At 34.9% G+C, this 15589-nt stretch overlaps 1 protein-coding gene across 15 annotated transcripts in view; it reads left to right on the top strand.

Annotated features, from left to right (window-relative positions):
* SOX6 (SRY-box transcription factor 6) overlaps positions 1-15589 on the top strand; it is a 489348-nt gene that overhangs the window by 90474 nt on the left and 383285 nt on the right. The window lies entirely within an intron of this gene.

The following is a 15589-nucleotide window of genomic DNA, read 5'->3' as shown; positions in this document are numbered from 1 at the left end:
AGCCGTGCTGGGGGGAGATGCCATCTGTATAACATCTTATAAAGATTTTCTTTATACGCCGTAGCCAATGTTAGTTTCTGATTAAGCATCCAAAGTTTTTCCCACTTAGCCAATTCCACATTGTAACTGAAATTTTTCGCCCAGGCGACCATGGTTTCTTTGACATGTTCCTCCTCTAGCTTATATTCCAACAAGAATCTATACAGCACTTTGATCAGTCTGTTTTCCGTCTGTATCAAAAGTTTATCTAATATTGTGTAATCTTTGGCAATACCTTCGTTCTTCCTATCCTGTGCATACCTGGCCCCAAACTGTTGGAAGTGTAAAAAAACACCAGGCACTTTCTATCATATGTGGTGGACGTGCAATAAGGCAAAAAAATATTGGAAAATGATTCAATCATGGTTAGAACAAATGATGGGAGAACAAATTATGTTTAAACCAGAAACTTTTCTCCTAGGCATAATACCGGAGGGGTTTAAGAAAGATACACTATATCTAATTATACATATACTAACTGCAGCGCGCATAACCTATGCACAGTATTGGAAAAAAGAAAATACACCATCAGAGCTAGATATAATCAGAAAAGTGTTGACCTGTGCAGAAGCAGATAGGCTCACTCTTGAAATTAAAAATAAAGGGGAATCAGAATATTTTGAAGTATGGAACAGATTTTATGATTGGTATAAGACAAGATGACAAGACTGGAACAAATGTATATATTGTGATTGGACAGAAGGATAGACAATGTATTAGGTAGATTAATTGTTAATGGTTGAAACTAGCTGTATATAATGTGAATGTATGGTCACTTCGACTCTGCGGTATAGCATTGTTTTAAATGTAAAAATAATAAATATATATATATATATAAAAGAATGGTGAAATGCAAATGAAATATAATAGAAGGGGAAACAATATAAGGTGAGCGATATCGATTGGCAATTGCTATTAGAAAGAACAGGAAGCTCCTGTTCGTATTGTATTGTGTAAATGTGGTGTACGTCAGTTTTAAAATGGACTTAATTTACAGCATATTCAGTTTCTCAAGGAATTATGCCCTTTCTTTCTTCTTTTAATTTTATTCCAAACTACATTTGATGATGATTCTGCCAGTGATATCACTGTTCTGCCATCTAGTGGTTGTCTGGATTTTTGCAGCCCAGATGAGATATGGTCACCCCAAAGTGCCATTTCAAACATTTGCTGTGAACCTGGCTGTTCATTTGATTCCTAATCATAGGAAATTGTATTAAAAAAAACAACATGCACATTTGTGTTTATTGTGTTTTTATTCCTTTAAGGGAGATAGCAGTCACTTTCTATAGACCATCCATCTTCATGAAAATTACAGTATGTGTTTAGTAAGCATTGAAAAGCTATGCAGGCATTTATTCAGTAGATATTTCCCTGTACAGTTGCAAAGTGCCTCTTTGTTTCTGGTGCAAACTGAAGAAAATGAAATATTCTGTTGGCTAAAGGAATATAAAGTGCTACGAGAAACAGGCAAATGCACTTTCTTAGAAAACTCCCAATCTTCCATGATATTAATGCTATTTAAAGGGATTTTAGGTGTATATGTAGATGAAAAAGACAATTAGTTGTGTTCTATTTTTATTCGACTTTTTATGCAGCTTTTTGTGCAACTTGTAGTGAAGAAGGTTTGGAATAATAAATAGGAGTGGATGTGATGGATTTCCAGAAAAGGAACTTTTAGTTTACTTTCTTTCTCCCTTCCCCTCATCCCCTCTAACGTTTCAGGCCTCCATCCCTTCTAAATTTTCAGGCCTGGTACACAAGCTTAGCTAGTTTCCTCTCTCTTGAAATGATTTAGCCCAGGATTTAGTCCTGCCACTTTTAATCTGTCTCATTACTTGGAGGCAGGACCTTTGCCCACAGGATGAGAAATTAATATATCAGGTGTAGCATAAATAGCATTGTACAAAGAATCAGCTAGATGTAAATATTCAAGAGGCACACATACACATGCTGGGCAGGTTCCATTGAAGCCATGGTACCTCAGCTTAGGTTTTCTTTAAAAGAAAATCCCAGCTTCCCCCATTCTCCTGTCTCACACAGCCATTGTGTTTGAAATGGATGAGAACATTGAAAGTGAATTTTGATATGTTATGCGATAAGAACATTTGTGAACAATAAGCAAAACTTCATTGGGTACATACAATCCCTCGTGAGACCTGTGTTGAAAGTCACCAAGGAATTCAGTCCGCAATTGTGCAATTTGTAGTTTTATGTTCTAATGTAGGTTTAAATTGGTTGTTTAAGATTTGCAACATGGAATAGCACAACAAAGAGTCTGAGCAGAAGTGAGCATTAGATAAGGCGTGAAAATAGAAGGGAATCAGAAACATAGTTAACTGACAATCCAAGGATCACACACCTTGGGTTCCAGTGCTACCAGCTTAAAAATCACTTTTCTTGCATTGCAGTGCACCTAAACTAAATCAGTTCAGCTATTGAAGAAAGATGACTATATGGCATCATAGGGAGCATAGCATAGTTATAGTCCTGTTTTTTTAAATAAACAAAATATTTTTCTGCACAATTTCTTCAAAAATATAAGTATAATCTTTATTGTCATTGTACTTAAATACAACGAAATTGGTTGTATCTCTCCCATTTCTGTTTGACCAAATCTACTACTCTTTCCTATTCATGGGGTTATATTGAGCGTGAATGATATGACGTGAAGATTAAGTGAAAGGGAGCAGCAGAGGAAAAAGAGTAAATTTTAATTTAAAAAAGAGGGCAAATTAGATATTCTAAAATGCTACCAACTCTGAAATTCTTAATGAATTGGTTACCAAAATATTACTAGTGAGTTTGTTAAGAAAGGATCCTAGATGTCGATAACCACACTGTTATTCATTTTGCATTTTTATCAGTTGCTGACAATGGGTAGATGACGTCAATTGGCGTGTGACTTCTAAAAGGACAAATGTTTACCATTTCTACTGATTTCTAGAAATAATTTGTAATTCTTCCAAATACACTTTCATCATGTCCACTATCTTCTGCTTCTTTCTACTTGCTTCTTTCTTGTTATGCTATAAATGTATGGGCATGTGTGTGTATGTATGTATATATGTGTGTCCTGTTTCTACCACATGCCCAAAATATATGAGCATCTGTTTTGATTGAAGATACCATACCTGTTTTGTTTTCCTCATTCTTTCTCCTAGTACAAAACTATTGTACTATCCATTCTAGAAGTTGTCATTAAACTGTCTTTATCTTTCGTGATGTTTTCTAAATTCTAAATTACCTTTCTCCCTATAATTAATCTCTTCTAGATATTTCCCATAGATGACAATGCGATTCTGCATGCAGAGTGACAAATCTATCCAGTTAATAGATTTTCTATTAATAAAAATTCTTTTCATTGGTAGTGTCCTACTACTGATTATTCAAATGTACTCTGGAGGATTAGAAATCCTGCACACTTACAAATGATTTGTCTGTGAAGAAAATTGTTTAAAATTGCAGGTATTTTTTTCCTAGTTGATAGAGGAACATTAGTTTTATGTTGCCTGTAACCCACCATTCATATATTCCAAATCAACATATTAAACACAAGTATGAAAGTATGATAGTCACATTTTTGTGTGTCACATGAAGCATTTTACATTTATTCTGCTGCATCCTAGAAAGTCAGTAGATAAACAGCTGGTTCAGTTTTATTTGTTTTTGAGACCGAAATAAGATGGTGCTTATAACTTAACTCAGAATAAAGCATTCATTCTATTCATTGCTGCCAAATTGGCACTAAAATACATTGAAGTGCAGTCACATTCTAACTGATATCTGATATCTGGGTGCTCCAGGGTCACGCACATATTCTCAGACTTTAGTTGATAAGAACATCTGATGGTTGTTCAAAGATGAAAAAAGTAGTTAGCCCCTAAGGTAAGTACTACCTATTTCTATTGTGTATATTTGAAAAAACATATATTGTGGCCAATTTTCTTGGTTAAAATTATAGCACTTTTATTCTGAATATTTTTCATCATAATATACTATTCTGTAAATGGAATTTCTGTTTAATCACCACCATAGAGAAGTATCTGTCATACTAGTAAAATGTATGGGATTGTAAAGCAATTATCTTCCTGTCAGTCTTTATTCTTCTACAACAGTGTCCCTAAATACATCACGGGGGCCTTTTCCATTGAAATGAATAGCAGCCATATCAAATTAATGTGAAATAAATGATACAGTTTACAAGCCAAGTATATTAACCCCTCTTAGTTATGTTCTTCACATACTGGTTGCAACATCAGTCCACCTCAATGTGATGACTAGGAAGGTAGATTACTGGTGTAAGGATAACCCAGCTATCCAATACATCTCTTGTGCAGCTGTCAGAGTTGTCTTAGTATTTTGGTGGGTATAAAGTCTATGACAAGGTCCTCTTATATTCTGAACCTTTGGCCTTTCATGGTTGCTGCATGTATAGTTTGACCTCCTGGGTCTGCCATGTTAGGAAATAGTAGAACAGAGCAAATTGCAGGACACAAATGGAGAGAAAGTAGGTGAATAAAACCAATCACAGATTCGTTTAGGTAACCTGCGTCGAAAGAATGGAAACACAGTTGACTTCTTTTTTCATTACATAACTGCATTCCAAAGTAGCTATTTGAATAGCTAGGAAGTTTTTTTTTTAAAAAGAAACATTGCATTTCAGGAACAATTAATTACTTCCTTAATAGTGCATAGTGAGTTAATAATCAATAGTGAGTTATTTGAGCTAGTGAACTCAGCTTCAAAGTGCTTATTGTCTGAAGAGTTCTATTTCTTCATTTATATAACCTCATTCTGAGCTCTTTAAATGAAGTTGATAATGATGATTTTCTAAAATTTCTTGGACAGCAATGGAGGCTGACAAGCACTGAGTGTTTGCAGGTATACATTCTCACCGTGGGGAAAGAAAGTAGCTGAATTTCAGAGTTCAGATGGATCCTTTTTTGTATTTAAATTTTGGAGCATCTTTAAAAAGAACCCATCCCCTATGTGCTGTGGCTTTGTGAGTTACTTACTTAATTTCCGATTGGATGTGTGGTATTTATTGTTTCTTGTGTGCATGTGGATACACATGTATACGGTTAAAGCATTAGAGTAATTTGCAGCAAATGAGTAATAGGACTATTTTTTTTTCCAGGCAGGGAAAAACAGTGGAGAATAACACCCAAAAAAACAGCGGAAAATATAACACCAATGTTGTCCTTTCTAACTATTCTTTTAGCTTTGAACACCCTCCCCTCCAAGTTGTTGGCTGAAGTTTGCACGCTTCTGTGAAAAGCAGAGAAAAACTACCATGTTTCCCTAAAAATAAGACAGGGTCTTATTTTCTTTTGACCCCCCAAATAAGTGCTTGGCCTTATTTTCGAAGAGGTCTTATTATTTTTGAGATGCAGGAGGTGGTAAGCGTGGTCACCTCATGGCTGCTGCTGTGTTGCAATATTTTCAGGGATGGCTTATTTTGGGTGGAGGGCTTATTTTCATGCATGTGCTCAAAAGCCCGATTGGGCTTATTATTCGGGGAAGTCTTATTTTCAGGGAAACATGGTATAGGCCAGCTTTAGTAGGAAAGTGAGAGACTGCTTTTCTGCAGACAAAGTACAGAAAGTCCTTGACTTATGACAGGTTATTTAATAACTGTTCAAAGTTACAATGAGCTTGGGAAAGTAAAGTACTTCCAGCATCATAAAATGTCTTCCTCTCCTCTCCCTTTCTCTCTCCCTCTCTCATTATGGTCACATGATCATATTTTAGGTACTTGGCAACCAGTTCACATTTGCAAGTGGCTGGGGCATCCTGTGATCATATGACCACTTTTTGTGACTTTTGTTTGCTGATTTCCAATGATAAGAATGCATTCCCTTAATGATTGCTATAAAAATGGTCAAAAAATTTGGTCTAATCATAAAGGTGCCTTGATTTAGGATTTAAATTCTAGTTCCACTTATGGCAGTAAGTCGTGAACTTTCTATCTTGGAAAAACTGGATTGAATTTTCATGGGCATATCTGATTGGAGAATAGTGTTGTCTTCTTCAGTAAGTAAGTTGTTATGAGATAGCAGATATCAGTTATTGGTGACTTTTAACCACATTTTGGAAAGACCGTAAGTACAGAAATCACAGAGAGTTTCTGATGTGTTTGTATCTCTCCCCAGTGCACTGTAACTCTGTGTGAGGTGAAACTTTGGTAAAACAATATTTTGGCTGCAAGCTAGAATGATCAATCATATAATAAAGCTATTATCTGTCTCTAGCCCATCTGATGGCATAATTTTAGGGTAAAGGATAGTTCTGCATGGTTCTCTGAACCACCTTCAAAGCATCAGAAGTAGCTGCTCCACTTTTTCATATATGGAGAAGACCCAGTTTGGCGAATAAGCCCTTAAAGCAGGCCTCTGGTTCTATTTATGACTGTGTTTGAAGTGGATGCAGGCTCCAAATGTGAGTTCTTTGAATCTTGAAGCTGCATAGTATGATTTTAGTTTTTCATGAAATGGACATCAGTAAAAAGTGGATTATATAACAAATGATGCCTGAGTAAGGAACTTAATAATAATTTAGTCATACTCTACAAATATCCCATAAGAGTATTCAAATTCACATTATATATATTTTTACATTATGTTTTTTTTAAAAAAAATATAAAAGCCTGCTTTAAAAAGTACAGAACCAGTTCTGTGCACTTGTAAAAGTTAATGATGATTTTTAGGAATGTTATTACCTGCAGCATCCCCATTGACTTTACTAAAAATCTTGAGAGTGGATGTTTGGCACACTGGAGATTCTTAACAAATATATGTATGAAGATAATAAATGTTAATCAGAGAAATATTGCCAAAGGGAAGATTACATATAAATGTTGGACTTTGAAGTCCCATGTCTTCTTAATGTGGAGTCTTGAACATTCTGGTTTTGACATTTTTCAGAAACTCTGGTTAGCTTTATGATTCATGTTACACCATATCTTATGGATGATAACGGCTGGATTCATGAATCATGTTTAGCCAAAAATAAAGAGATTCAGGTTATGGCTTAGAGTGACTTTTGAAATCAGCCTTGTTTCAGATGATTTGTAACTTGCAGCTTTATATATTTTTGTTAATAATTAGTGTGTGTGTACGTGAGTGTGTACACATACATGCAAATGTATAAATCTTCTATATAAAATTGCTTTCTTGGTAATCACTTGATCACTAGAAATTGTCCTCATTTCTATTAGTGAAAATACGTGCTCTTGCAGGGGAGAAATTCCTATAAAGCTTTCTGAAAGAAACACTCCAATTAACAATATTTTCCATTGGCCAGTCTCCAGAATACAACTGTTGTTACAGTTCTTGATGCAGTTTTCCTTTTTTATGTTAATGGTGTCTTTCTTTCTTAACTAAATTGCTATGTAGCTGGCAAATAAATGAAAATAGTCCACTCTTAAAATAATAATTTTACTAACTGGAAAAATTTGCCGCTTTCTGTTGTTCTACTTTATTGCCTGTGCGTTTGTTCCCTGGCAGATTTCTGGACAGTAATTTTCATGCCATCTTGTTATTAAAATAACTTGCAACTCCTGCAGGGCCTCAACATTGCTCTTTTTTGAAAGGGCAGTGCAGTTGAGAGATGTCAAAATTGTGCTGATTAATTGAACTATTATTTTAGCTATGTTTTTTGTCTGCATTGAACACTCACTTGCCCTCATACTATTTTTACTAATATTTTCAGACAGACGAAGAATGTTAAAGAACCATGGAGGAGAATGTGATTAAATTGCACTGCAGTCATAAGTTTAGTTAATAGGAAAATGCCCCCCCCCTTTTTTTTCTTGAACATAAATGTGTTTTTTCAAGTGAAACTACGGCAATAAAACCTCATTTCATCTAATAATACTTGCTGTATGAAATAGGATGAAACTAGAGTGATTCATAATTTTCCTAATGCCCAGCTTGTACACGTCTGTCAGATTATGATAAGTGCTAAGGTATCATAGAAAAAAATGGAGTTCATTTGAATCAAGATTCAGGAGGACAAAATTTTTATATTTTCTCAGTATGTGTATAGATTATTTTTATGTTCTTTCCTTTCAGCCATCAAGAATATTGCTTCTAGCTGGTTCTCTATTCTGGATGTAAAGCCTACAGAAAATGACATAAAACTAGAAAAAGAGTTATTTCTTAAGAAGCTTTATGTTTGATAAAATCTAGTAAAATAAAAATGTAAAGTGTTTTGTAATAATACAATTAAAAGTTGTTAAATTATATATCTCCAAAGTTGTTAAACTACATCTAAAACTAAACAGAAGGTCAAAATAATTTCACTTTGTCTCTGACACTTCTGCATACAATGTGCAATTGGCATTCTGTTCTTTTCTACAGAGGATTTTGTTAAGAGAAGCCTAACCAATCAGGCCAAAGGAGGACTTCCTGAAATAAAATTGAACCAAGAGCCATGTCCTCATTATGAATGGCAGAACATTTTCATCCCATTTCTTTAATCCAACAGGAAAAAATGAATGTGAGATGTATTCATGTAAAGTGGTGTTTTTAAATGTTAGTGGATGTTAACAAGAAGCTTTAGGATTGGAATATAGTAATCTGCAACAGCATTGGGCCAGTTTTTAACTTTGGAAGCCAAGAAACCACAAAAGAATTTAGGGCTGGGGGCTACACAGAGAAGAAGGCAGCAACATGTTGCAAGTTGTCTGCAAAGAAAACTGCCTAGAAGTTTCACGTAGATATCAGAAGTCAGGTTTGACCTTGGGGCATCTTTAATCTATAATTAAATTGATATGTGTATATACAGGGCAATACTTGATATTACCCAGATTCATGCTGTATAAATTGAGTACTAAGCTAAAGGGTGTTTTGTCATGATGAATCCAGGCTGCTTTCTGTGGTTAAAGTTTACAGATATTTACAGAAAATTCATGCTCGGACGTTTCTCCTTTTTCATGTTCTCCTTTTTTCATCAGATTGGACAAACCCCATGATTTACACATTTAAGGACAATGACATAGCTAGACAATGGAGCAACTCCCTCACTTTGGATTGTAATTTCTAATTTGGCCATAAGCATTGTTTTGCTGCCAAAAGAGAGAAAAATAACATGTATCTTAGAAATAAAAATAACAAAATGAACGCCTACTGTAATCTTCCAATCTATCCCTCTGTATATAATTGCCTTTACTTATCCTACCCAATCTGGCAGGAGAGGCATGATCTGAGTACTGTCAGCAGAGGGGCTGGCAGGGTCCAAAAGCAGAGCCTTTTCTGCTATGGTGCCCAATATTGTTTATACTGAGATTAGATTGGCTTGCCCCTTCCATAAGGCTTTGAAAACTTGGTTTTGAACTCAAGACTGGGACCCTGTGTGTGGGAGACCTGGCTGTGTGTCATAGTTGTTTGGAGGATGCCCAACTGCTATGTGTTTTATTTTTTTTTATATCCAGTTTCTAAATCTTTTTTTTATCAATTTCATTGTAAGTCACCTAAAATCATGAATGTGAGAGATGAGTGATGGTTGCTGCATTCTGGATCTGTTGTAATTTCTGAGCAGTCTTTGAGACACAAGGACATCTTCATTTGTTTTAATCTTTGTCCACTGATACTTCACTTTTCATTTTTGGCACAAACCAGAAAGTGGCTGTTCAAGGATAATTGACTCTAATGCCTGGCTTGCATTCATTGTCAGTGATTTACCAGGACTTCACCCAATCAGATGTGGCAAATAGGCATCTCTTTTTGTGTCATATGTACAAGAACAGTTAAACAAAACAACACAAAACAAAACAAGAAGAATTAAAAAGAGAAAAAGAACAGCACAAAAATATAGAGAGTTATTCCATGCCATTTACTAAAATAATCTATAGGTTTTACTAAAGCCATTATTTGGGAATATATTTTGCCAGCTTTAAGAAAGTGACTTGTTAAGAAGATAACATTATAAACATAATGTCTATTTAATGACACATCTGAAGATTTCACAAGCATAGGATGTGTTAGGATGTATACAACATTTTGCATTAAAGGTTACTAGAAGTGTTGCCAAAATAGTTCAGTATTATCTATTCAATGAACATTTGTTATAAATGTGGGAAAAACCTTTGCTTATTATATTAAAAATCTAAAATTTCCTTTTCACTAGAGTTGAATAGGACATAATGGAACATGTAAGCTTTATAGAGAGTTTTACTATAAAGTGTTCAGAAAGCTTTCACTATTGTGTGGTTTAAATTTTCATTAAATAAAAAAATGAACAATCCATATATTCTAATATAGACATTCACAAAATTTATTTGAAAATATTGTGATTTTTTAAAGATTTGTATAATGCTTGATTTAGCATTTAGCATTTCTTCCTATATATGGCTTCAGTCTGGATGAATTTAAGACACCGTAAACAATGACATTTTCCAGATATTTGAGGCTTTAATCATTTTGTTAGAATTTTCTTTATTTTAGGATTAAATTGCTATATGGACTATGCTGGAGTATCTTATTGGTTCTTGCTTTAAAAAACCATAAAACCCAACTTGACTTTCTAATGCCCAGATGGATTACAGAAACTGGTCTTAAATAAAAGAGAAAAATTGAGTTTTCTGGCAAAGATGGAAAATACTTTGAGGGGAGGTGGGACAATGTATGTATAAGTTTGTTTTGTTTTTTTCATTTTATGCACATTCTGTGTAGTCTTGTCTAGTTTTGTTCTGCATTTGTTTTTTTGTTTTTTTATTTTAATGTTAAGAATCAAGATAAAATTTATTAAAAAAGAGAAGTTATAGAGAGTCACTTAAATATGACATGAACTTGGCTTGCACACTAGTAAATGGCTTTGATTTTTTTATGAATGACTGTATATTAAGCTTTACTAATAAGCCCAGGCTGTGGAGCTTTCTGTCTTTTTTTTTGTTACTAAAGGATGCAGCAGAGAAAGCATTGATGAGGTGTCATATAATTTTACTAGTTGCATAACTGCTTTTAACTATTAAACTCTCTCTTGATTAAAATAACAATTGAGCCTATAATTTTTCTGAACAGCTGCTGCTACAGGGGGTCATTACCTTGGAGAGCTGGGAAATAATTGTACTCCTAATGCATGAGTTATGTATTCTCATGTTTTACAGCAATGCACAAAGTTTAAAGTCTATAGTAGAATGTTATTTGAAAGCTGTCAAACCATGTTAAAAAAGACTGCATCGTCAAAGGCCCTTGTGGCCAGGATTCAACATGTAGCCTTGTCTTACTCATTATAAAATACATGTTTATAAAGTTCCACAGAGCATCCAATTCCCAATTCACTTATATCAGCAAGACTTAACTTGCTCATTAATCTAAATTCTTTTGCAACTTTAATCTACATGTTTAATTAATCATAAAATGAGGCGGTAAGTAATTTCAGCAATGTGTGGCTTGTTATCAGATGCATTTAATCACTCTTCTGTGAGCTCATTTGGAAACACCTGAAGATGTCGAGAGCAGTTTGAATAAGCATAAATTATTCTTTGTCAGTGTACTTCACCCAACTAATAAGACATTAATTTAAAAAAAGGCACTGTTCATCATTTTTAGATCTCCACTAATATTTTTAGCTCAGCAAGATAACTATAATTGTACATATGGCACAATTTACAACATAGTGCTCAACAGTAGAACAGGAAATATTATTCAATTCATTTTTCCTGTTTACATGTAATTACTTTGTATAATCTCGGGCTGAATGAAGATTAACCATAGTTATCAAATCCTAAACATTTATCTGTTCTTGGAACAAGTCGCTAGTTAATTGAAATCATAAAAGCCAGATAATTTAACAGTTGTACGAATAAATCTTTGCTGTATTTGCTTAGTGAAAAGTTATTTATGTTATTTCTTTTTGTGTATGGGTCCAGATATGTGGCTGAAATAGTGGGATGTGTTTCTCAAGTCATTAAAAGGAAATTTTCCTCTCTTTTTGAAATTTAGGAGGTTGTCTGAAATAGATTCGAAGCATATGGGATGGTGATGGTGGTTGGAAGTCTAATCATATGAAGATATGAGTTATGTTCACATAATACGGGGTGTAACCTATTGTGTTCAAATAAATTCTCCTAACCTATAAAATCCAAGTTTAAAATTTATCCTAAATTTGAGATATAAATTTATGTTACTTTTGAGGAGAGACATGTACTAGTTCCCTATCTCCTACCCAATGAGTGATTTGAATTAAATATTTGCTCAGATATTTGGCATTTTATAATTGCAAATTAGACAGTAGCTATTACATATACTACTGAAGAACTGGAAAACCCTGTAAATTCTTCTTTAGACAAGCACAGCAACAATTGGGTCACCCTTGGGAAGCTATGAAAAATGCAGAAGAAGCTATTGTAAGACTGGAAGTTATTTCCCCATCCTGTTTGTTTATTATTTATTTATTGTCTATTCTGAAAACAAGTATGACTCTGAGCATCAGGAGTGATGTTTCATAATTGTGAGCAATATAGATAACTTTGATACTTCAGTTTGATTTTGATATCTTAATATAATAGATAGATAGATTGATAGATATTTGATAGATAGATAGATAGAGACACCCTAGAAAAAAAGAATGATTGAGGGAACTAGGTATGCCTAGTGTAATGAAGAGGAGACGGGTGTGAAATGACAGCTGTTTTCCAGGACACAGAGAAGTCTACCGTACCTGTTCTCCAAAGCACCTGAGGGCAGGAAAATAAGTAATGTGTAGAAGCTCATTAAAGAGAGATCCAACCTAGAGCTAAGGACAAATTTCCTGACAGTGAGAACAGTTAATTAGTGGAACAGTGTGCCTTCAAAGGTTGTGGGTACTCCATCACTTGAAATTTTCAAAAAGAAATTAGACAACTATTTGTCTGGAATGGTTGAATTAGAAGACCTCCAAGGTTCCTTCCATCCTCATTGTTCTATGTTATATACTGTCTCTAAAATCTCTTAAAGATGGTTCATTGGTAGAAGTATTAGAATAATCTCTGGAAGCTGTGATACTTCTTTTTTCTTGCTGACAATAGGACTCTCTTTCTCTAAGCAATGTGTAGTTTTCTTTTACTTTATATCTGTACAGATGGAGAACTTTTTGCAATGTCATATAACACTTGATTAACAGAAGAACCAGAAGAATCTGTGGAACGATCAGAATAGAAGTCTATTCATATTTCATTTAAGACTGTCTGATTTTACCTCATCCCCAGCAATTCACGAAAAACATGATTTGTTGTATTCATTTATTGTAATGAAATCCATAGTTGATATTGGACTATTATAAATTAAATGCTGTCTTTTTAACAAAACATATCACTCCGGAAAGGGGGACTATCTGATATATCACAATCAACAATGTATAACTTCTTCCATAACTTCATTTTTTTGCTGTTTCCAGTTACTTAGTCAGATGATTTTGGGGACAAAATTTGTGATTTTCTGGAGTTCTTGAAAGTTGCTGTTGTTAGTTGCAAAGTTTTGTCTGACCCATCGTGACCCCATGGACAACATTCCTCCAGGCCTTCCTGTCCACTACCATACCCCGGAGTCCACTTAAGCTCACGCCTACTGCTTCAGTGACTCCATCCATCTTGAAAGTACCAATTAGCAATCTTGTATATTAGCATTTATACATTCTGATTGTATTCTCATTGTTTGTCAGCCTTCCCAGGTAAATGAGAAACATGATCAGATAAATGTAAAGCTACATTAACAGAATCTTGCAAGTCTGAAAGTGCAAATCTCCCTCCATCTCCTTTATAGTCTGAAAACTTGAGGGAGGGTCTCTTCTGAACTTCTTTCTCCATCCATTATGCAGCTGTGGGATGTGTCTTCTCTTATCTGACTGTTCCCTAGGCAGCATCTATTTCCCCAATTTCCCAATATCACTCTCACATACCATTACAGTGATCTTGTGAAAGGTTTGAAGTAGGGGTGACCTATCATTTCCTGGAATTTGCCTTGCCTATGAAGAAAGTAAAAAAAAAAAAAGAACTAAGATGCTATGAACCAGAGATGGGTTCCTGTCGGTTCGGACCAGTTCGGCCGAGTAGGCAGTAACTTGGCCTGCCACACCCCTGAACTGGTTCTATCGGTGGTGCCATAGGTGCCACCATCTTGTTTTCTGTTTCTGCGCATGCGTTGAAGTTTATTTTTACTACTGTGCATGCGTGCGAAGTGCGCACATGTCCAAAGTGCATCCCTGAGCGAATCGGCAGTAGCAGAAGCCGGGACCCATCTCTGCTATGAACCCCCAAAATAGGATGTAAGAGAGAATGAGGGCTATACAATAAGGAGGGCGATGATAAAGATGTTGGAATTAGAAAATATTATGGAAATCAGTTTTAATAAATTCTTTGAACTTTCATCCTTATTTAAAATCAGCAAAACTAGTTGTAAATTTTATTTATTTAAAATATACATCCACCCTTTCTAATCTTATGGTACTAATAGGCCTACAAACATTCATGCAATAAACAACTAGTAAATAGCAGCAGCAGAAAAATCTTGGGGAAAAATAACTGTAAAAGATCTGGCTAAAAATAATAATAATTTAAGTCCCCACCTAAATTACAAACAAGGAATTTATTCCAAAGACAGAAGATTTGATGAAGATCAATATTGAATTCTTTCTTTGTCATGGTAACGCTTAGATGAAGGAGGTGCTATTAATGTTGATGTTGAGATATTCCAGATGGGGTACACTTTTACGTTCCACAGGGAATCAAGGATTATGGAATTGTCTATATAGAAATAAGCAGTCCAATAAAGAGCTGGATCAAAACTATGCAAGGCTTTGTATACCACAGCGAGCATCCTGAATTGGGCCTTCCAACAACTTGTAACCAGGGCAAACAGTAATTGGTACCCATTTTGTGATGTGGCATATCTTGCTGGCACCGCTCAACTCACACATACATTACTACATTGTGGGATTGTTTCGGTTTCTGAATAATGTGCAAAAACTACCCTATAAAGAATGCAATGGAATAATCTAATAAGTATTCTCATCCGATTCCAAGTATGGAGTCAACCTATTAAATAATATGTAGCTTCATTCCCATTACCTTCAGATTAAGTCTTTTCATGCTACAATCAGGCCATCTTGAGAAATAATACTTAAGGGTCCCCATGCCATGAGAAATTGGAGTGGAGACCACCTGGAAACAGACCCTCAACATGTGCAACAGCTTACCCTATGAAATACTTTTGACTCCCACCTGACTGGTTTTGCAGGAAAAGTTAAACTGAACATTAGTGGTGCTGTTGGGCTGCTTTTTTGGTTTGGGGAACTGTTTATATTGGTTGTAGTTTTCTTTTTGATACAAGGACAGGGTTTTTAAATGTTACAATGTTATTTTTGTTCAAGGGTCAGATCTCTACACAGTACAAGTGGCCCCGGAGTTATTCATATGGATTAGACACATTTGAGTGGAGTACAATTAAAATGTGAACATTACTGCTTTTAATTACATAATCTGCATAGATCTGACATTTTTTGGATTAGTCTGTATGCCTGTAAATCAGGGGTGTCCAAACTTGGGAACTTTTAAGACTTGTGGACTTCA

The sequence above is a fragment of the Natrix helvetica genome (assembly GCF_964273705.1).
Source record: "Natrix helvetica genome assembly, chromosome: 1".
NCBI lineage: Eukaryota > Metazoa > Chordata > Lepidosauria > Squamata > Natricidae > Natrix > Natrix helvetica.
Note: the sequence above shows the minus strand (reverse complement) of the source record. Positions and strands in the feature narration are given on the sequence as shown.